Source organism: Larimichthys crocea, chromosome XI, assembly GCF_000972845.2.
Source record: "Larimichthys crocea isolate SSNF chromosome XI, L_crocea_2.0, whole genome shotgun sequence".
NCBI lineage: Eukaryota > Metazoa > Chordata > Actinopteri > Sciaenidae > Larimichthys > Larimichthys crocea.
In genome coordinates, this window is record NC_040021.1 from 10,046,822 (window position 1) to 10,069,027 (window position 22,206).

Consider the following 22,206-nt stretch of genomic DNA (forward strand, 5'->3'; position numbering starts at 1 on the left):
ATTATTATACATTATTATTTCAATCTGAGGTTGCATCCATAGAGAAGAAGAACGCCTACTTCTGTGGTGATCAGTGTTATCTTCACGTATTGTAGCAAATATGTTGATTTTTCTGACGTCAAACGGTAAACATGCACAACACAATGCAACTTTTGTTCATTTTAATGTGTAATATAGTCAATGTGACATCAGGACATCGATTAACAGTGTAACATGATATAACTCTGATGTGCAGTGAGGTTTTGGACGTCCTTTCTCGTGAAATGGATTGGACAACACAAACATGACGCTTTGAAGTAAATAACCAACGCTGCGAGCGCGCACGCTCTCCGCGAGCCTCCCCACGAGCGCGGCAGCAGTAGTTGCGCGGAACGCTTTCTCGCGCCCTAACAATAGAGTGGTAAGTACCATTATCACGGAAGATAACGGGGACATTTTCCTGAGAATAAAGCTCATTTCACGCTCGTCGCTTTGGAAATAACATCTTTGTCGCATGTGGAAAAACTGACGGATGTTTTCTTTTTGCTACGAAACCTGTTGTTAGTTTCAGCGGACCCGGTTTGTCGCTATTTCAATTAACATCAACCCCGAGGATTCCCTTTGGAAAAAAGGCAGCTGGGTTGTTCTCCGCCGCCGCCTCTTCCAGCAGGAGTACATTTGATATCAGAGACAGTACAATCATGGATCCGAGCCGGGGATTTAAATTCTTGGACACGGTGGCATGCTCTGCTGCGGAGTAAGGATGGAAAACAAATAAGAGGAATTTTAACAAACGTATCAGGTAAATTTTCTACCCACTGAAGTCACATTTTTAACTTTTTTTTTTTTAAATGAGACTTTAGTAATGTCTCGTTAACGGTATTGCATCTCACATCTCACACAGCAAAGAAGAAAACTGCCTTCAAACTGAGTGAAACCTCAAACTGCTGCTGCTGCTGCTTCACTAATAACGGTCTTTGGTAATTCAACCCTGCCTGACCATCGCTGACTATCACATTAACCCAGTACACACACACACACACACACAGGTGGACATATATATATTGTGACAACGTTAGGACTCCAAAGTGGTCAGAATACTTAAAAGTACCCATAGTGTGTTTATTAATGCACAAATAAAGCTGATATTTCTGTAACGGGACTGCTTAATAATTGTGATAAATTGCTACGCTCCACATCTGCATGAGCTCCCCGCAGCAGCAGCAGCAGCAGCAGCAGCAGTCTTTGACACATTCAGTCCTAGGGAATATCATGTCGGTGAGAAACCGGAGAGAAAATATTTGCAATGTCCCATAAATGATCTATGCAAACATGGCCACATATCTTTTTTTTTCTTTTCTTATTCGCATTCGGTGTGTGGAGTTTAAATTCTGTTGTACAGTGAGATCAGGCGAACTGCTGACATCGGCACGACGTGATTTAATTTTCTCCCCACTAAGAATGCATTGACTTGACTCAGAGAGAGAGAGAGAGAGAGAGAGAGAGAGAGGATAGGGGCTGGGGTCTATTCCAGCCAGCTTGGTTTGCAGTCATGGGGGATGGTAGCCCTTCAAGCCCAGTGAAAATCATGCTTTGTGAAATCTGAAACCTTCTTTGTACTACTTCAAGTGCAGTAAGGAAAAAAGTGGGCATGAGCAACATTGTCGTCTTGTTGGTCAGCTCTTTTTTTTTTTTTTCAAATGTGGTGACAGCTCCAAGATATTCCTTGATTTCATCGCATGATGCCAGCTCATATGGCTCTGCTCAGTGTTACAGGGCTTACATTAAACTGACCACACTTCCTGCTGCATGTCCATTTTAATAAAACCCAAACCAAGGATGTTGCAGGAAGCAACATATATATATATATATATATATATATATATATATATAATATATATATATATTATATAGATATTTGCTTTCCCCACTTAATAAATAGCAGTAGTAAAATAAAGAGCAGCCTGTAGTAGAAGGAGCTATGGTTGGTGATGAATGAAACATCAGCTGCAGAGCCATTGATAAAAGTCGATGTACGCTCCTGTGCCTGCAGCTTCTGACAGTGGATTAGTGGGGCTAGTTTGTGCTTCCTCGTGTATTAAAATGACATTCAAATGCAGCAGGTCGGCTGAATGTGCTGTAAACGTAGTAGTAGTGACTACACTTCATAGTGAGGTTAAAGGATGACTTTCCTCAGATCGGTTCAGATTGTCTCACAAGAGTAGATTCTTTAACTCTAGACACCACGTCAACATCCACAAACAGAAAGGGCTGAAACTTAAAAACTAAAATTAGCCGCGCAGCTCTATACACTTACACTGTCCGGACCAGGATGCAATGAAATGCACGGAGTGGATTCCTTGATTTGAAGTCATTACATTCTCTACATTTATTGAAACCACAATCATTTTTTATATGTGTATTAATTGTGCACACTTTCCAGATGAGCTTACATTATTCGTGTAGGAAATCTATAGGTTACTGTGTGTGGTTACTGTTGCACAAAATACTCAGAGGGCCCTTGCAGCTGTTATATTTATCAGTCTGCAACAGTGACATCCCAAACGATCACATGTCTAACATGAGTTTCACAACAGCTCAGAGGGAGCACATGTGTACATGAAACATTTGGCTGAATTTTAAAGTTTCCTTCAAGACCTGGTCCAGTTTCTCTTCCTTTAAATGACATTTACAGAAGTGATCAAATTCACCCACACTCTGCTCTGGAGTGGATCTATGCTGAGGTCCAAAAATCAGTTCTATTGTTTTATCCGAGGCGGCTACTTTCCCAAATGAGGTGACACCTGGGCTTTTGAGATTATATGTGGTATTTCTGAGTTTGCAGGAAAACATTAAACACCGGTGAAAAGTCGGAAAGTTGAAGGCTCTATCTATATAACCTGCTCCTTGATACATGAGATACATAATAGTGCTCAGTATACCTGACAAATGGTCTTACCTACAGGTGTATATTCCCAGAATAGAAGAGAACATATTGCCATGATTTTATCTGATGCTGTTTGTGAACTCTTTGCTGCGAGGGATGACATTCCTGCACAGTTAGCAGTTCTCATGTTTTTTCTCTGTGTTTCAGTGGGCCCTTGTGATAGAAGGGCTTTGGCATGCCTCCTGCGGAGGCTTTTGGACCTCTCTTATTTGTTGACATTGCTCAGATCCTTTGCCAGTCTCTGACTTTTTTTTTTTTTTTCTCATGCTAGCAAAAAGAATATCTCTCTTTCCACGGCTCTCTTTTTGTCTTTCTCCACAGAGGTGGAGAGGGGTGACGGTAGGACATGCGGGGCATAATGAAAGACAGAAATAGGGAACAGAGATGAGAGAGTGAAGTGAGTGATGGCTGCCTGGGATGAGGATGATGAGGAGGAGGAGGAGGAGGTGGGAAGAAGGTGAGCCAGGGATTCTGGGAAAGGCAGAGCGAGAGCGAGAGAGAAAATTTATGTGTGTGTGTGTGTGCAATGTGCAACGCCCCTTTTACGTGCCACAGGCAGACCTCCTATCTCCCAGCTGTTAGGATGCTCCAGAGGCTCCGGCACACAGCAGCTATTGTTCTTCCTCTTGGCCAGGCCCACAGCTCTATAATACCGCTTCTGTCCCTGCTCTGAACTGGCCTGACAGAGGGACACCAGGGCTCAGTTAGCCAGTCTGACTGGTACTCCTTGTGTCCTACTGCCACTGCCTCCACCACCCTCCATGCACCCTCTGTCCCTTATTGGTTGTGACTTTTTGCTGTCTCTGACAGACTGAGCAGGGACTGTCTCTCTGTATTTCTTTACCTTTTTCCTTTTTTAACCCACTTTCCCAATACGGGGATACTGTCCTCATTCTTTTTCTTGAATACCATTATTCATCTGTTCAGCCTATAGGTATTTTTGTATATTTGCTCTCTAGCTTTAAACATAAATGTATTTGTTTAGGCTGAGAGTTTTAGTGTCATTACAGTCCAAATGTGGTTCAGAGCTGATAAAACACTGTTAAAACAGGAAAAAAAAGCACAGGAAAAATAGGTTACACTATTGGCTTAAATTATATTGTCAGCAGACTACTCTCTCTTTTCAGGCTTATGGCTGTTTCCTGCAAACCAAATACAAAAGCCTCTGTGACTTTTCAGTCAGTAATAGCCAGGTATTTAGGAAATGGAGCACCACGGTGTCCTGTGACTGACCCAGCTCATTCCCTCAGCTGAAAGCCAAAATGAGCCACACAATGGGATAAACTATGGGCTTGTGGAGGCCACTCCCCTGGTGTCATGTGTTCGTTTGGATGGCAAACGTAGTCTGATACCTTTTTTTCTCAGCACAATGTAGCCTTGGTTCGCTCCAGGAGTGAATTGGAGACAGGATTCTCCTCAGTAGCTGTTGGCCCAAGCACTGACAGTGAGCATGTGTGTGCCACTGTGTGTTTGTGTAGTGTTTTGAATCAGCAAAGCAATAATGTGCATGCCCATTTAGGTCACTGTGTTGTTCTGTCCTGTGTGTAATGTAGCTCAAAATGCCGCCAAAATGAGCTGCATTCGCGGCATGCACGTATTTGACTAAATTTGATTATGCAAAGTTTGGCAAAACTCAACTATGATGGGCAACACAACCCCATCACTCCCTCTATGCTCGTTTCCTCTCCCTTGATTTCAGCCTTCCTCTGTTCAGTCATCTCTCTGTCACTGACGGGTCCTTATTGAGCTGGAACGGCCCGAAAGCTCAGATCGCCACGGTGATGTGTGATGATTGATGGGAGGCTAGATGGAGAAATGGAAGGGGAGGCACGTTTATCCCGTCCATAGCTCGAATCCCTCGTGTCAGGACTCAGACATCCGTCTTCAATTACACACGGTGCATTTTCATTAGGATTTTCATAAGCACTCATTTCTCTTCTATTGCCCGTGCACTGGGTTAGGAGGGCAAGAAATAGCAAGGGGAGAGGTAGACAGGAAAAGACAATGAAGGATTAGAGACAAGAATGACATTGAAAATGACAGATCCAATAGGCTTTTGTTTGAGGCACATCATGTATATTGTTTTTCTTAGCTCAGGACTTTTGTTGCGTTCCTCACCGCCATCGTCTCTGTCATGTTCGTCCATCGTTAACCGTTTTTAAAAATCTAAAAACGTTCAAATGAAGGGACGCCGAAGGGAACAAAAGAAAGAGAGAGAGAAAAGAAGAGGCAAGCAAGAGGGGAAGTAGCCTCTTAGCGTCCTAGTGTGTTTGTCCACAGTTTCGCAGCGGGGGTGCCTGTGCACACAGACAACTGCTGCCTTCAATTAGGAGCCAATATTTGGCTGTTCATTTACAGCTCACAGCAAGGATCCAGCTCCACTTTAGATATGCGTGAGGCCTCGAGCACAAGGCTCGTCTTGATTTGTGCTGGATTTAAGCCCCGACAGAGGCCATGTGTGTGTGTGTGTGTGCTTCTCTTCCATTTCAGACGGAAGTGCAGGCAAGCTCGCCTTTCTTTTTAGTCTCTGACGGATAGCAAGAAATGCCAGATTCACTTAAATCTGCAGCAAGAAAAAGCTGCTCTTAAATAGACACACTCAGCGGTCTCTTCAGTGTTATCAATGCTTATTATACAGCAGCGCTTGGTCATTCACAAAGGAAAATCATCGCTGCCCGAGCAGAGGTCAGATAGAGGTTATATTTTTTTGTTTACCGGCGAAAGAAGCATCTTCTAAAGATAGTTAGCAGAGGGAGGTCGTGGTTCAGCGGGAGACTGCTTGATGTAGTCTTCCCCTTCTGTTCAGTCGTTCATCAGGGGAAACACAAACACACCGGTGAAGACATGGTATCTACTCTCAGGCCTATCTAAAGTGTGTTAACATTTTAAACTATATCATAGAGTGATGTGATGATGAAATCAAAGGCAATTTCTCACATCAAGCTATGGATAATAGCCTGAGACACAGCAGCACCTTATATAACCATCTTCCGTTTAGACACATGCCCACAGCTTGAGTGTGTCAGGACTGCTATTATATAAGAATAACAAAACACGTGTCTAATCTCAATCTTAAATTTGCGCTCATATATCTATACACACACACATTCATTCGTTGATACTGAGCTCAGTCCTAACAGTTATCTTCCTCAGCTCTGACAGAGTCCATAGGGCATCGTCTCTTTGTCCTTGATCGGGAGCAATGGTGCATCAGTGTGCATGTGTGCTCATGTGTGTATGCATGAGATCATGTGTGTCCCTCTGCATCCTGTCTAGCGTCAGCACTGCCGAGTGTGTAGCTGGCCAGCGAGCTGTAACTGTGAGCCATCATCCTCTTGACATAGCCAATCGTCACAGCGCTGTTTTTTTATTTCTTTTTTTTATGAACCACGACACCGCCGGCTATCGACTGCCCCAGAGTTATCCCGGGGGCTGCAGAACACTAAAAAAATGCCCCATTCAGAGCTGAGCACTGTGGCAGGAAGCATGTAATTCTGACAGTGATTTGAGTCGGCACTTGTAGTTGAAATCTGCACTATTTTTTCTGCTGTGTAATTATTGTATCCATTTTGTATGGTAGATGATGCGGCGAAGCACTAAAATTAGCTCCTCTGCTACTGGGAAATGTTGATTGGGTTTGTGTGGTTGCAACTGGCTGCCTGACAATTTGGATTTCTGAACTGTATCACTTCAGTACATCATGTTTGCATCCACATCTCCTCGGTCTGTCTGACGTTTTCATGCAACAATGAAATGAAACAAATGTGGGGCACTCGAGCAAGGTCTGACATCTTTGCTGTAGTTTGATCATGTGTAAATTTCGTTCTAGTCACATGTGTAGGTGTGTAGACGGTAAAACCATCACACCTCATCTGACATACAGTTTTAAAAAGAATCTAACAACACACATACGTTAAAGCAGCAGTCCTTGATTCTTGATAAATCTGCGTAATCAGCCATGAGTCTTTTCGTCTGTGCACAAGGAGAGAGTCGCACTTCCCTCTCCACAAGCAGGGTGCACCTCAGATGACATGATGACAGTTCTGCAGACTGGGGCACCTGTTTGATAAATAACACAGACATCTCTCGGGGCAGGATCTGAAATAGAATCTGAAACGAGAAGAAAAAGGCTTCGTAAATCTGGCCGTGACAGCTTGTGCGCTCTACAGATGTAGGCTACTTTTGTAGGGGTGGTAAACGAAAAGAGACTTTACATCGTATGATTTTGTTTTTCGTCGTCAACAGAATATATATATAACCCTGAAAAGGTGAAAGTTTCTTATCGGCCTATCAATTTAACACATGTACGGTTAAAGTCAACATCACGATATAGAAATCAATATTTACTGATGATAAATAATTCAGAGGCAATCACAGAAGTGTGCGTACAAGCCACACATACATCCAGACACACACAGAGCACGGTGAGCTGTGAAAGTAGTGCAGCATGAATCCTGTGAAAAGAGCAGCAGATGGACTGCAGTAATAACGAGGCTGTCGTTAGGCAGGTAATCTTATTCAGGGCTTGTTTAGGTCCTTCGGCAAACCAACATGCCAACAGAGGATGATGAGGCGGCGGTGTCTTTTGATCTTTAAATTAAGTGAATGTTTTCATCGATCCCAACACTCTCCCTTTGAGAACTGCAGACTGTGACTTGATCTATGAAGCAAGAGGTTAATAAGGGTATGCACCAAATGACTCCCATCTTGCAAATGTGTGTGTTTATTTGTCTTTATCAGCCCTGGCTAAATGTCAGTGTTTGGTGTATAATGAGTTCAGCATGAGCCGCCTGAAGGAAAACCGTCCTCCTCTGGCTAAGCAGTAAAGAAGCAGCCCACATGGATCCATCCTGTGGTGAAGAATAAGGTCAGGGGTTATTTTGCTGTTGTGTTCGGGTTATATAAATGTTAGTGGCGATTTAAGGAAAGGCCTTGTGTAGCTAAGCCTCGGGAGGATAGATAGGTGCTGACAGACAGGCCAGGCCTCATCACTGGGACTGCTGCCGCAGAGCTTCTTCTTTTTCCTTCTGTCTCTCTGTCCAATACTCTTTACTATTCTCTCTGTCTCTGTCTCTCTGCCCCATACATGTCTACGTATATATAATAATCCCCCTTTTCCTGTGTCCTACTTTACACAAGCCGGAGCTGCACCGTCACAATGAGGCTAACAATGACTGCCAGTTTTTGCGGCCAACATTAATGTCTTAGTTGGGCATCGACTAGATTTTTTTAAAATGCAGATCTACATTTGAGTTCAAACAAAGGTAATATTACAGTGGAATAGAAGCAGCAGAAAGAGTCAGGCAGTTGTTCACGAGGCCAGATGTTGCCTAGAGCTTCAAATAAAATTTTCCAAATGCAGCAGGGACCAAGAAAAGAAAAGAGAGAAAATCTTTGCAGGTTAATATCTTTGCCTTTTTCATTTAATCAATGTCGTCTAACAGCCACACTCTAGGACTCACTAAAGATTTGTTTAGGCTACATATTGCCATTGAATTAGAGTCTGTGCTCATATAAGAGTACCCGGCCTCATTGCTTTCATTAGCAGTTAGCACATCTACTTGTATTTTGCTTTTGCAAAGCTCCCCAGCTTCAGGTTTATTCCAATGCTGCTGTGTTAACTAAGTTTTACTTGGACGTCCAAGTGAAATTGAGGCTTTTGGGACATCCTCATAGCCAAATAGTTAAGTCATATACCACATGACTGCAGCGTCCACATTTGAACTCCATTACTGCTTACTGAAGAGTTATAGAAAACAGGACAGCACATGTTTTCCAGCCTTTGATTGCGCTCAAAAAAGTTTTAGTGAAGAATTCTGAATCATGCATAGTGTAGCTATTCAGACGGACAAGGAGGCAAAGTGTACAGCATCTATATCTGATCAGTATCTGGCGGTACTTCAGTGTGAGATGAGGGGGCTCTCCTGTGTGGTGAACAGGAAGAGGTGGAATATGAGCAAGCTGAGTAGGTGTTTATCTAATTGCAACAGGGCTGCTGCGAGAGAGCTCTTGTGCGCAGAGCACACGTAACAATGACTGTGACTGACACTGACATGATGACTCAGATATCGTCACGCACACTCAGGGATGTAGTGATGAGGGGGGACGGCGACAGGCAAGCCAAAAAGTCTGACGGACCAGGATAGATAACCGGGAAGCGTGTGGGTGCAGTGATAACAACTGCTGTGTCTCTCTCATACACACACCAGCCTCACTTAATACTGAAGAGAATGCTGGGGGCTTGAAATATATGCCCAGCGATAAGAGGGGGAAAATAGAGGAAACAAGGAGTGAGAATAGGGGAGCAAGAGGCTTTGTACCTGCGGGAAGAATTGAATTTGCTTCCCTTTCAAGATGTGTAGATTGGAGACCGACGTGCAATGCCTGGTGACAGCCAAACACAAGAGGGGGAAGCGGGAGTGAGAGGTGGTTTTGTCTCCATCCTTTCTGTCCCATTGTCACCCGTATCGCCTTCTCAGAGACAAGACACTGCTTCGGGCTTGATCTAATGATCAAATCCGATGGGCCGATTGACTGTTTGTTTGTGTGTGTCAGCTGCGTGGATGGAGGATTGTGTGTCCTGTCTGGATTTTGATGCTCTGGACTCACAGCACTCTAAATCTAAATATAGCCAATTGAATCATGCAGACACCTTAAGTCTGCCTCAATCTAGAAATCTCATCTATGTCCTTGGGAGAGAAAAAAAAAAACTGCCTGGCAGACACAGTGAATCAGTGTCTTTACCATTGTTCAATATAATGGCAGCGTAAGTGGATGGAGGTGGCCTTAATTGAGTCTTCTGTAGTGCTGTTAATGCAAAACTGTTAGACCACATTTTGTCTTCTTTAGCCCCCTTCGCAGTGTAGAGATTCGTCCTTTGCTCCCGACCCGGCTCTCCTCTTACATTTGCATGCAGAAAATGTTCACCCACCTTTTTTTTTTTTGCATAGCAGTGGCATTTTTAAGCATAGCTGTCAGGACTATGTGTGGGTGCTCGGGGTGGAGGGTAGAGAGGGTGGAGAGGCACTGAGATGTCATGAGACAGGTCACATGACGCCTGCAGCTGACCCCGTGACCCGTAATGAGCATGCTGTTTCTATAGATGGAAAAAAAAGGCCCTGAGGAAAGTGACCAACCGCTGCCTGCTTGCCTGCCCACAACTGTGGCACCACCTATTGCTCTCAGCGTGTGTGTGTGTGTGTGTGTGTGTGTGTGTGTGTGTGCGTGTGTGTGTGTGTGCGTGTGTGTGTGTGTGCGTGTGTGTGTGTGGAGTCCAAAATTTGATATCCAGCATTTGACAAGAAGACAGTGATGTCAGTTTGAATAGGTTTTATCCTAATCTTAAAAAAACAAGATTTACTTATCACTATTTATCACTGAGCCGGCCCACTGATGAATGTATTGCAATATTTCTACATTTGCAATATTACAAAGAATTGGGTGTTGCATCACTGCTTATGCAAACCAAACATTTCCCACCTTCACATTAAGAGCATTTAACTTGTGAAACACCAACCCGACTTTTATTAAGAAGCGGTCACAGGAAATGCGACCTGTTTGTCCGTGAGATTAGCGCTGACAAACATCGTCCATCAAAGACGAGATAAAGGTCATTTCCTACATTTTCTGACATCTGGTCAGTTTGAAATATTGCAGGGAGTAATACAACAAGAAGGAGCAGCCACAGTGAGATGATTCCTTTCACTTTGTCCTGCTGTGTATTATGGTTGCTCACAGAATGATGGAAAAAGGCCAATTATCGCCTGACTTCTTTATTAAAACGTCAATAGTTTGTTTGCCTGCAAAGTAAAACAAACGTATCAGTTGCTTGAGGACTCTTTTGACTATTGACAGTCTATAATTAGAAGATAGCTTTCACATGTGCAACGTGAAGCCAATAGTAAGTGTCTTAAACATGTTTTCTAATGGCCTGCAGGGGGCACGTAAAAGTTTAATAGTCTTATGGGGAAATGGCCCTAGTCGGTCCAGCGCAAAACACAGAGCTCTGATTGAACTGTAAAAGTAAGTGGTGCTGATTAAATATGAATCAATATTCTGTCACTGCTTTGCCTCAAATTTTCTACGAAACTATTTTCTCAAAACCAAGCACGGCCCAACTTGTAGTATGTCACCCTCCAGCTCAAGGTCTTGCCCAAATATGGTCACTTCTGGCTCCAAAAAACCAAGATGGCGACATCAAGAATGCCACACTTGAATCTTTTAAAGCTTGTCCATAAACCAGCGGGTGAAATCTTAAAAACTGTAACTTTTAACGGACATTTTTAAGGTTGTTTGTTTGATCTTGTATTTTGTTTTGATGTAATTTATGGAATCCATGATAATCCATGAATAACTCATAACATGCTTGCTTGTGTTTGCATTAAACTATCTGTTAGTGAAAGTTCGTGAGCTGACTGTAGATGAATTATTGAAGACTTGATCAAACCAGAACTTTGCGTCGTCCCAGTGGTCAGCCCTGCTGTTCTGTACCCACTGGCACTGCCTCAGGCCGCCTCACAGCAAGGGCACCTTCACTACCCATCACTACCCTGGTCTGCCAGCACTTTGTTCCCAGAATCGTCTCTCATGCACTGACACAGACTGTGACATTGCACACAAACTCAAGAGACAGCCTATGAGAGGTTTGCACAGCTGCCCTGGGCACTGTCTGATCGGCCCAATTTATCCCACTGAATTCTCCCTGCTTCCCCTCTTGTCTCTCCTCCTTACTTATCCACCGTTCAGCCGCTGCCAAGTTCCACTCAAGTTCACTGAACAGTTGTGAATGGGTTGTTTAATCTGTTGTTGGGGTGTATTTGTTCTTGCTCCATCAGCAGAACATTGTGGTTTTTAGTGGGGCAGCCATCATGCCTAGATTTTGGTAGTTTCAGCAAGTTTGATTCTTTGGTTGATGAGATTTTAACATATTTATAGATTCTTTTAATCGACACTTTTGTCTGTTGATTCATTAATTGTTTTAATGTTAAAGGAATTAAATATAAGTCTTTGTTTATTAAGTTCAAAGCACTTGACAATGTGCAGTGGAAAGAACATTTCAAGTTCAATAGCACGTCCAGAATATGGTCAAAACCTTTTTTGAAGTGAAAGTTTTATCACTTTATTGATTTTATTTTGCTTGTGTTTACACATTTTCTTTTATAAGAGGCAGTGGTGCAATGAGACTGAAATACACTTTGCCTCTGAGCTATAGCACCACACTTAAAAACCACTCTTTCTTTTTCATTCTCGGACCATGATGTATTCTTTCATGTAGATCAAAAGGAAATTTATAGAAGAACAATTCATCTAAAGTGTGCTGAATTTGCACCTTCCCACCAGAACAAGGGTGTCTGACAGGGGGGGTGATGAAATGAAAAGGTGAGTGCGTAAAGGGCACTTCAGATGTGGAAAACTCTGGGTGCCACATCCAGTGATTCGCGTCTCTTTACGCTTAAAGTCTTATCGCTTTTGACACGTCCCCCTCTGGGATATTTACGGCAGTCAGATGAATGTGAAACAGTACATCACAGTGCCTTGCACAGGACTGAGTCACAGTGTGTTGCGATATATTAGAAAATGCAGTATCAACGAGGTGTTAGCATAAAAAGCCTCTCTCATTTGTTATCCAGCCTCTCTGGTCTGAAACACACACCCCCCTGGTGTGGACTCGGGCATTGATCTCAATGAGAGAAGATGGTCTCTCTCTCTCCTCGTTTCCCCTGATGCCACCCACACTGCTTTTTTCTTCGTCTTTTTTTTTTTAATGTGCCTCAAGCTGTCGCTCTCTCTCTCTCTCTCTCTCTCTCTGTTTTCTTTTTTTGTCTTTTTCCTCCATCTCTGCACAGGAGCTTGGAAACTTTTTTTTTTAACATGCAACTTGAAGCCAGAGGTCTTCTTGAAACTTCAAACTCTCCATTTTTTTCACGCAGAGAGAAAATGTATTAAATAGCACACATGGATACACGCGTGGTGCTCTGTATCTGGGGAGACTGGGCCCATCTTGTGGGACATTTGTGTGCTCAAGTTCTTTTGACTACCAGAAGAGTGGACGTGATAAACAGAACAGCACAACATTAAGTCAACATTTAAGTGTTTTGACCTACTACCAAGCGTGTTGGCTGGTTTAAATAGCACTGCTTCACCTTGGGCCTGTGAGTACGCACTTTTGTGCTCGCTTCTTTCAGGATTTCTCTTTTCTGATAGCGCTGTCTGTTGTTCAAGCTGACATTGGGGTTGCCGCAGTGGTTAGTTTGTGTGCATGTCCTTCACGTCTGCATGAACAGCATGGGAGTTGGTATAATGAAATTTCCCTTACAGGCCAAACAAGCGCAGCTGCACAGTGCACGCATGCAGACATTTATTATTGAGCAGAAGGCTTTCATTATTCATACCAGTGGGTTTCCATGCACTCAGCAGATAAACTTCTTTGAGTCTGTTTGTTCATCAGACACTCCGCTCATTGATGTCGGCACACAGACGTCTATGAATATTTAGTTATGCACGTCTACAGCGGGATAAAGCGTGTTTGCTAAATGAGTGTCTAAAGCAATCTAAGCTCTTGGTACCGAAACACAATGTGGGCTGTGTCCGACCACTCATTCAGTATAAGGTCCATCATTGATCATGCTCTGAATATAAAGTATAGCGGACAGACACCCTCTGTTGAGTCACAGCGATGTCTTTTCATACTCACAGAAAATATTTGATGAATGGAAAGCTTAGATAGCTTCGCAATCCTCTCAAAGATCTGTAGGAAGCAAAAAACAACAACAAATAACCATGTTTTTTTCTTTATATGGCTGCACAAAGACAAACATTTCTATAGCTGTTTAATTTCATGCATAAAGAGAATTGCAGTGGCAGTATGAGTTGCGATGCATATGGGCAGAGTTTGCGCTACGTTGTTATTGTGAACGAAATGATAGAGAGCGTAATTACATCCATAATTACAGAATAACAGCCTGGGATTGTGATTTTGTGTTTTCAGCAGGCAGTATTGCAGTCGGTGTTCGTTTTCTCTTTGTCTGAAGCGACTCTTGAAACTCGTTTACAGCTGCCAGGCAACAAAGGTACAGTCCAGAAAACCTGCCAACGGACCTGTGCCATCTGAGTGCCAGCATGCCAGCTTTTGTCACTTTGATCAGCGCCGGCCGTGTCAAGAGGAGAGGGAGAGCATAGTGCTAAATGACCGCCTTGCTTCACACCTCTGCTTGATCGGGAGTCTTTACTGTCTAACACGAACATGAAAAATGGCCGTGGACAGAGTCAAGGGCTCAAACTACAGGGCTCAGGTGAGGGGAGGGAGGAAAGACTTGTGGTGTGGGAAAAAAAGCTTACCACATTTCACAGAACAGCCTTTGTTTATGCGCAAGACACAGCGTCAAAAAGAATATCAGGAGAAATACGGTGCAGTCGGAAATTCAGAGTTATTGAGGCGAGGAAATAAGTTTATTATGTACCTGTATCCCTTGCCACAAGCACTCTGTAAAGTTTCCCACTACCGGCAAACCTAGTTAGCATAGCTGTCTGAGCCCAACCTGACAGCAGTAGTGCTGCAGGTGTATATTCAGCCCCGACAAGAGGTCTGTGTGTGTGTGTGTGTGTGTGTGTGTGTGTGTGTGTGTGTGTGTGTGTGTGTGTGTGTGTTTGTTTCACCGGTGAGGGCCTGCAAAGTGTCATCTCACCGCTGAAGGGGTGCCGGCTGGTAGAGAATTTTAATTGGCAGGAAGACACACTGGCACATGCCATGTTATGTTCTGCCAACGTGATCTGCTGTGATGGGCGAGGAGGAGGGGGGGAGTGGGGATGTTGTAGTCTCAAATGGAGGAGCTACATACAGTGTGTGTGTGTGTGTGTGTGTGTGTGTGTGTGTGTGTGAGCGAGAGGTTATTTTAGTGATATTGGCTTACTATTTACATAGAGCTTTAATAAGAACTTGTGTCAGCCTCATGGGTCGCTGTCAGAAAATTGCAACATGTCTCAGCGTGTTTGTGCATGATATTTCGTTCTACATACGTGCACCAGGGGCCTCTTACTGCGCAGAGGTGCCAGCTCTCCTCTGCTGTCAAATCTGACGGTCTATTTCCACCAACAGCAGCAAAGCATTCAAGACTTGGCTGAGCTCAAAATGAGTTATTCCGTTCGACGCGTCGTCTGACCAAATTTCAGGGCAAAAGTGTTTCTGTCTGTTCCAAATGGCCGCTCTCAAAGACACTTTTGGACAATTTTTCATCTCGATAATTCATTGTCTTACACTCGCACATATAAAATCCAGCAAAGTAGTTGTTTTAAAAGAATGAGCTTGTTAGTCAGATTCCTTTTTAATGCATACTTTGTGTTTGTGCTGTTGCACACCTGGCTAATTTTATGTAAAGTGGCCATGCTTGTTGATTTGTTGGCTTGTCAGAAGCAGCCATCCAAAAACATCAAAAAAGCTTTTAACCAGCACTTCAGTCAAAGCATGCTGGCCTTTTTTCAGGTTTGTTAAAAGTGAGATGGGAGATCTCCTTTCCTTTTCAGTATTCCGTTAATGAGTCAAAAGAATCCTCAGTCTTTTCCAAACTTCCCGCTGACGTTTGATTCAGCCGTAGCCACGGGAACACTGCAGATTCAGCATTTTATTATCTAAAAATAAGCCATATTCTAAAAGTATCTGGCCTTTTGAGCTGCTTTTAAAGGGAATGAAGATAAAGTTCTAGTTTTATGTGCTAATGAGACAGAAAATGATAGAACAAATAGCATTTAAATATTCAAAACTGCCTCATTAGAATAACAAAATTGATGAGCCAGACACATTATTTTTTCCTGTTGAGCCGGCACAGTCGCAAAGTAAAAGTCTAACCAGCTGAAGGAAACAACAAGTCTCCCAGAGAAGTTTTGAGTTTGACAATGTACATTTTTTTTTCTCTCTTCTCTCTTGTTTTCTTTGGAAAACGAGCTGTGGTAGCCGTCCCGCACTGCATATCTGCATTACTGATTTAAACCAGCTGTTGGTAAGCTTTGCCAGTCTGATCTGTGCTCTCTCTGCCATTGACTGCCGCAGCTCTGCCAGTTTCCCTGATTAGATGTCTGTGTTTTTATGTTTGCAGCTGTTCATAATGTAGGAAGGAACCGAGTCCATAGCTGCAGCACACGAGTTCCCAGAATCGGTGGGAAAAGGACAAAATGTTCAGGCTAATTTGACATAGAGATCGGTCATCTTGGAGGTCTGAGGAAGAACAGTTTGTCTTGTTTTAAGGCTCTACCTAGGGTAACTTCATTTTGAGGAATGTTACACATGGCATGAAAGTCGTAGCTCTTGATGCACACATTGGTCTTTTTTTTATTTTAGCAATTTAATTGTTGTCCCTTACAGGTTAAAGATGTCAATTAACTAAAGGGCAAACCTCCTGCTGCTGCAGTTCTGCTTTTATTTGATAGCACTCAGGGTTTCTGCAGGTCACGAAAGTCTGAAAAATATTTAATTCACTTTAGTCCTCAAAAAAGAGAGGTAGTACATATTAAACTCTTCTTTTTTTCGCTTTTGCTTTCCACAGGCAGTAATCAGTTTTCAAATGTAATCTGATTGCAGGCTCCTTGGAAGCATTGTACACCTCTAAACTAAAAGTGGGATTGTGTTTTTTTTAAACACCAATAGGATTAAAGCAAACACCTACTATTGTTAGCTACAGTGCATATCAAGTGTTGATTTTAGCATAAAATTAAATGAACTTAGACAGTCGATCCATACATTTTTTTGATCCTTATCCAGGTCGAGGTCTCATTAATTTGATTAATTATATCATTATCCAATAAAAAGGATCTTCAGGAGTCTTAGAGCCCTGCAGAAGCATTGCACTCAGGTTGGGAGCCCTTTGCTTAGAAGCACTCTTACTCTGTGCTTTGTATTGGATTCTGTTTCATGGTGACTCAGAGAGAAAATCAGCTTGACTAACTGTTCAGACCATGAATTTTACATCACTTAATGGTGAGATCTCTCTTGTTTCAGAAGGCCGAGGCCATTTCATTTAAATTCCAACTGGCTCCCTTGCTGGTTTACTGCGAGTTGCTTTCTCCATTTTCCCCTCTCTTCTTGAGATTCTACACTTTACCAGAAGCAGTGAATGTGATGAATCACTGTTGAATATTAGTTGTTTTTTTGTTTTTTGTTTTTTGAATATGTAGTTACTATTCATCTATTATCTCTGTATAATTAATCATCTTTCCATTCATTGCAAAATATATACAAATAATTTTAAGCAACAGTGGTTGCTGTGTGAGTGCGTGTAACTGATGGCATGTCAGGGGTCTCGTGTCTCTACCAAGCCCTTCAAATAAAAGGCCCTTGACCTGCACCATATTGAGGGGTCCTCAGCTATATTGTGTGGCAGTGTGAGTGAGTAAATGCTCAGTTAGGATTCATTAGAGCCTCTAGTTGGACATATTGTCCCGAGTGCATTGACCCGCACCAGCGGAGTCCCCCCTGCTCTCCCCTGGCACGTGTCGTCCCTCACTCTGCTTTATGCTCCTACACAATGGATGAGAAATCCCCGATCTCCCTCTTATTCCCCCTCTCCCTCTCCCTCTCCCTCTCTCTCATATTGCATTCATTCGTCAATCTCTATCACTGTTTTGTCACATCATCCACATCTGGGCCTGTTTGTTCCTTCCTTCACCACTCCTTCTCTCTTTTTCTCCACCTTTTTTTTTTTTTTTTTTTTTTTTTTTTTTTTTTGCCTTCTCTTGGGATATTTCAAAGTGACCAATGACACCCCACTGCAGCTGTTGCCATAGTGATAGGTGACAGCGGGAAGCACCACCCAGGATATATGGACCGTAAAAGTAGGAGGACAGCGGGAGGGGGTGTACAGGGAGAAATAAGGCTTGCTAGTCAGTAGAACTGGGTGGAAACATAAAGGAAGGAAAGGGAACTGAAACAGCAAGTCTGGGAAATATATCTTTGTGCAGCGATCATCCCCGATCATTTGATATTTATATGGGTTGCAGTGATGGCCCTCCTCTTGTTAGCTGGCAAGGCACAGTCAGCAAATGAGGAAAAACTAAGGGGGACGAAAAACTTAGTTCTCTCACTGAGATCTTTCAGCTGCCTTGTTCATTAAATCAGAATGAAATTGAAAATAAGTGATTTTCTCAGTGTTGGATCAATTCTGTCAGCCGCTTGCATTCTTCTTCAGTGCTGGATAGTCAGAAATCTGTCAGTGCGCCAACATCAGCTGAGTATAATGGACTTCACTGACCATGATTGAACATTAGCTCAATTTTCTTATTTCTGTAAGAATAACTGAAAAGGTTTCTACTCACCCAGTTGTATATTCAACTCTACTATGGTTTTTTTCAAAGTGAAAATGGAAGTTTGTTAGTTGCCTGCTGTGTAATGATTGGATTTATCTGATCACTAAAAAAACACACACACACACACACAACAAAGCCAGCAGGCTTATTTCCATTGTGGTCTAACATTTAACTCAGCCACACGATAAATTAAATTAACAACAACATAATCAGCATGTATAATGATGATAGAGGATTGTCGTTGATTGTTTCTTTACACACCTCGTCGGGGAGAACTTTCTGCACAAAAACATTTTTTTACTGCTTGATGTTTAAGCTAAAGATTCGTCTCAATCACAGATTCCTCCTGAGTCTTGACCTTCTCAGATTCAGTTTGTGCGGTGCCATTTGTTTGTGTGTAAAGATGTTCAAGTGAAATCGAACAGTCACTTTATATGCAAACTCTGTCTGCCGCTCCGGTTATCTGGGATGAAGTTATTCACTAGCTCTAAGTAGATTCTGTGTTCCCCTCATATCAGCAGTTCAGTCATGGCAGTGGCAGACTGCTCTAATCAGCTGTCCTCCTAATTGGTTACCTATAAGTAATTAGTTCCTCTGCAACACTCAGATTTCTGCAGCCCGAGGAAAGTCCTGACACATCAAAACATAACATCTTTATAACGTACTGCTGTCTTGTCACAGCACTATTACTCGTCTCCTGAATCTCTTTAAACATCTCACCAGAGCTCATATTGAATGACTTCAATGAGGCACATCTTGCCTCTTTGTGCTAATGTTTTCCATCCTTCCATGGAGGAAAAAAGAAAAAAAAAAGGCTTGACATTAACCAGTCGTGATGAACCTCCTGTATTTATGCTGTGGTGGAGTAAACTTTTCTGTTAAGTGATTACTCATTAAGTTCTTTGTGTTGTGCGTGTCCCCCTTTACCCACGCAGGAAACTTCTGTCCAGTGATTCCACCTTATTAAAGTCATAGTTTGGATATTTTGAAGTAGGATTGACGAAGCATATTTTATCTATATAAAAAAGACCCATCTGAATGATCAGTGTCATGCTATATTGAGAATACTTTCACCGCTTTACCTTGCCATGAGACAGCCTATGCTTAGGAATGCCAAGTTCTTCAATTAGTGCCAAAAATAGACTTTCTGACGAAAATAATCTTGATAGTTTAGGCGGGCCTTTTTTTTTTTTTTTTACATTTTTCTGCTGCCCTCTTTCTCAGCAGCATCACTCTGCTTCTGTGCTGGGATCTTTGTCTGTTTCTTCAAACTTGGGGGGCGTGATGACGGCTGTCTACTGTATACACCGACTATAAATACTTACCTCATCCAACCCCACTTATAAAATTCATCTCAAACTATCCTTTTAGGTGCTGTCACATTGTTTTGGTTTTGTACATTTTAATGGGTTTGTGTTTAGTGTCCTCTAGTTTCCGTTCTCTCTCCTCCTCTTTTTTCCTCCCTGTCAGAACCAAGATGATGTGTAAGCGATTTCTCATGGGAGCCCCATGAGGTATGACAGGACTGTTCTCATGGGAGCTGCGCTGTCATATGTCATCATATCATAGTATGGTATGGAAACCTCAGTGGAAAAATGCAGCACATATGTGTGAGTCCTTGTGTGTGTGCCTCTGTGGAGAGAAAATCTTCCCCCCTGTGGACGGCAGTCTTGAGTTAACTTGCGTCCAATCGGTGAGGCGGCAAATGTATGCTGCAGTCATTAATCACACACGCACACACACACACATTGTAGCAAGGATTTTTTTTGTGTACAGTGTATACTCACTAATGACGTGTGAACAGATATCAAGAAAATGTAATCGAGACAATGATACTGTCGGAAAAGAGCTATCATCCTAAATTTATGGGATACATTATGCAAAGAAACAATCTTGTAACCTTGCTTTGCACGCGCTAGATCCACGACAGGGACGAAAACAGGGATGGAAGTGGAGCGTAAACCAGATTTACCTCACAGCACAGTCGTCGAGGACACAGCGCTCGTCCTGCCCCCCTTTTTCTGCCTTCATAGACAAACAAGAATTAAAATAGATTACAGATGAATTTCATCATTGATTTTGTGATTCTGTGGATGACTTTGAAACACAGTACCTCTAAATTTTTCAGTCATTTTTTTATTTCTATTTGGAACCAAAGGAAATTGTCAGCATTTTTTTTTACTATTTGAAAAGGCCACCCTGAGGAGCTCAGGCTGGCAAAATCAATATCGTCACTTAACACTCGTTTTATATCTGCTTTTATGTTATGGGGCTTAAAGGGTAGGAGTGAGTGATTCATCTACCGCTGCTTTGTTTTTGATGCCATCATTTATTTTTTTTCTGTTTCTCTGCCATTTGTGAAATCATTTTTTTTTTTTGCCTGTTTCTCTCCCACCTCTTCCTAACATGGCTGTTTCACCACCCGTGTCATCTTAATATCATTCTTGTACATGTTATAACTCTTCTTTCTACAGAAATAACTCTTACCCAGTAGGTAGGAGAAAGGTTGTTAAGAGGTCAACACGTTGCTTTATGGGGAGATGAAAGAGGAGGAATGAGCACATACAAAAAAAAACAGCATGAACTTGCCCGGCAGATACATTTGTCATCATCTGTGCGTTTGTGTTGAGTAAGCCAGCATGCACGCATGGCAGAGAAATAATGAGAGTTATGACTGACTGATTAAATTTATATTTGCCTCTCTGTTAATCCGTCTCCGTTTTTTTTTCTCTGCGCACCTGTACCCGAGAGATATGCTGAATGTGCAAGATATAGGAACACTCACTGTTCACATAAAGCGAACCGATGAGCTGAGTAAAAGTAAATAAATGCCTTATTGATTTCTGATGTTAAATCCACATTAATCCCAGAGGAGGGGGTGGTTTTAAGTGGTGCAGAATGCTCTGAGAGTCGGGATGAGAGGGGATGCGACTCAGCTTCAGGAAGATAAGATTAATACTAAAGTTAGGAGGAGGAATATTTTTATATTTGTATATTAAAGGAAATGTTGTTTCACATTTTTGGAAATGTAGCCACCTAAATTATCTTAGCACAAAGACTGGAGACAGGTGGAGGAAACATCTAGCCTGGTTCTGTCCAAAGGTAGCAATTCCACCTACCACCGCCTCTAAATCTCACTAATTCATATTTTATATCCTCTTGTTTAATCCGTGTAAGCGTAAAGCTGCAGAATAAATGTCAATTATGTTCTAGATTATCTTGGTCAAGACACAAAGTGATGTCAAACTTCCCATCTAACTCTCGACAAGGAAGGAAATCGCGTTTTCCCGACTCTTCCCGCCATCTTTGCCCGTCATTTGTAATTTGAGCTTGCTGCTCTTTGTTTTCGCTTTTGTGGATTTTTATGATGACACCTCCAACCATACAGTAGATGTTACATTAAGTAGCATTCAGCCTGAATTTTAAAAGGTCAAAAACAGTAACGATTGAGTTTACACCTCCAACGTGGTGAGTGGTAGCTCTGGGTTGGCCCTCCATTACGGAGGCCTCTGGAGGTTGTGGAAAATGTCAGCGCTCATTGGGTCAAGAGTGCTCCCAGTCACGTGTGTGTGTGTGTGTGTGTGTGTGTATTTGTGTGTATGTGTGGGTGGTAGAGAGACTGTGGGTGGAAATCTAAAAAAAAAAAAAAAAAAAAAAAACTCAAGAGGACATCTTGTCATTTTAGAAGTAGGCAGATATTTCGGTGCTTTGTTTGGGTTTGTGTCACAGTAACATCGCCCGCACATCTCATTTAAAGCACTTTAACAACAGCTTAGAGATGTGCCAGTTCCCATTCTTTCCTTTTATGGGGATTTTTGCCCCCATTTAAGACGCTTCCAAGATGAATCACCTCAACAAAGCTTTTTACTGGGCTCCCTCTCTCTCTCTCTCTCTCTCCCCTCTAACCATCCATAGCTGGGACACTTCCTAGAATAGCCTTCCTTGTCCTACATTTTTATGGATGCGGTCAATAGTCATGTTTGTTCCTT

General features: G+C 42.5%; 1 protein-coding gene across 4 annotated transcripts in view; it reads left to right on the forward strand.

Annotated features, from left to right (window-relative positions):
• The first annotated feature begins 323 nt into the window (after nt 1-323).
• Nucleotides 324-22,206, forward strand: part of wasf1 (WASP family member 1) — a 52,737-nt gene continuing 30,854 nt past the window's right edge. The window contains exon 1 of one of the 4 annotated variants that reach the window (XM_019254144.2): nt 324-781. The gene's annotated coding sequence lies outside the window, so the exon portion shown is untranslated. The remainder of the gene's footprint in view (nt 782-22,206) is intronic. The other 3 variants (XM_019254142.2, XM_019254143.2, XM_010734708.3) reach the window with 3 other exon arrangements.